Here is a 2,015-nt window from a genome sequence, read left to right on the forward strand (position 1 = left end):
AATAGATGTTGTTAAAAAATACATTCACCAACTGAAGCCTTTTAAGTGAATAAGAATGAAAAATAGTTCTCCCCACTCCCCATCACACACAAAGAAACCTCCTATAGATTTGTGCTTTTACTTGCATCAAAATGTTTCTTACATATGTCATTTCTTCAAAGTTTTCATTGATTTGATATATACCATTAATTTGCAATTAATTCAACACCAAAACTTAAATGTAGTAATATATATATACATATGTATATTCTTTTCTATGACCTTCAGGTAATGATGTTTCCAAGACATCACAGCTCACATAGAAATGAGTGCAGTTATTGTCAGATTGCAAACATGTGGCTACCTGTGTTTATACAAGAACTGTAAATTCAGCGTGATCTATGAAATGCCATAGTTTACTCCCTTTTTGTTTAAATTTTAATTACTTGAAGAAATTCAAGTTTGTTGGTGAAAACCAGTCTTATGAGCTGTCATTTTGACTGAGAAAACAAACTATCTGCCAAGTAGAAAAACCAAAGCCCTGCCCAAGGGTAATCATCACTTTGTAGCTTGACACAGTGTTTTACTGGAAAGATGATTATCTTCTTCAGATAATAGCCTTTTTAAAATGTGAATTCCGCATGGTTTTATGAACAAAAGTTCAACAGTTCTAACAGCATATGATTCTCAAAGAATTCAGGTGAAGCTATTAAGCCAAGTGTACCATAGAATGTAGTAGTTAGCGTTTGGGGAACAGGGAGAGAAGATAAACGGGCATTTCCAGTGTGACTACTGTAATTCTGAAAGAAAATTTGCTATCAACTTACAGGGAGGAAATTGCTATAGAAATTGTTTCCCCAATCCACACTAGAAAATACAAAATCTGAGAGAGCAGCTTTTTTTTTTTTTTTTTTTTTTTTGACAGGCAGAGTGGACAGTGAGAGAGAAAGAGAGAGAGAGAGAGAGAGAGAGAGAAAGGTCTTCCTTTGCCGTTGGTTCACCCTCCAATGGCCGCCACAGCCGGTGCACCACACTGATCCGATGGCAGGAGCCAGGTGCTTCTCCTGGTCTCCCATGGGGTGCAGGGCCCAAGCACTTGGGCCATCCTCCACTGCACTCCCGGGCCACAGCAGAGAGCTGGCCTGGAAGAGGGGCAACCGGGACAGAATCCGGCGCCCCGACCGGGACTAGAACCTGGTGTGCCGGTGCCACAAGGTGGGGGATTAGCCTATTGAGCCATGGCGCCCGCCGAGAGCAGCTCTTGAAAGTTCTTAGAAATAAAAGTTTCTGGGGCTCTTTAGCAAGGAAGGGGACATTGGTTAGCATCTTCAAAGAATGATGTTGGCAAGCTTTGGCGCTCTAGCTTGTCAGGGAGCTTCATCTTTGCCTGCCTGTGCAGGCTGCTTCAGTGAGCAAACAGATAACGCCTGCAGCAGGGGAAGAACCAGCTGTTCAGTCTTTCTCCCTTCTTCCTCCATTTCCACTCCCTTCTCCTTTCTCAACTTTCTCTGCTGCCAAGAAAAGCACTGTGCATGAGGCAACAATAAAGCAACTCAATGACTGAGTTGAGAATGGCAGTTGTGGGCGTGGCTATGTCAGAGAAAAGAGTTGTACAATACTGCTGTCTTTGGATCTTGCTATTTCTACTTCCACTAAAAGAATTTGGTATCTGCTTTAATCTGCAAGCAAATAAGTTAATTTGACTATTATGCACATTACCCAAACCCACTCAGAGAACACCCCCAACCTGCAGAGCCCAAGAAGGTCTTCCTTCCGTTGGTTCACTCCCCAAATGGCCGCTACAGCCAGCGCTGTGCCAATCTGAAGCCAGGAGCCAGGTGCCTCTTCCTGGTCTGCCATGCAGGTGCAGGCACCCAAGCACTTGGCCATCCTCCACTGCCTTCTCAGGCCAAAGCAGAGAGCTGGACTGGAAGAGGAGCAGCTGGCACTAAAACCCAGTGCCCATATGGGATGCCGGCACCGCAGGTGGAAGATTAACCAAGTGAGCCATGGCGCCCGCCTCCGGTAATAGTATT

Source organism: Oryctolagus cuniculus, chromosome 14 (genome assembly GCF_964237555.1).
Source record: "Oryctolagus cuniculus chromosome 14, mOryCun1.1, whole genome shotgun sequence".
NCBI lineage: Eukaryota > Metazoa > Chordata > Mammalia > Lagomorpha > Leporidae > Oryctolagus > Oryctolagus cuniculus.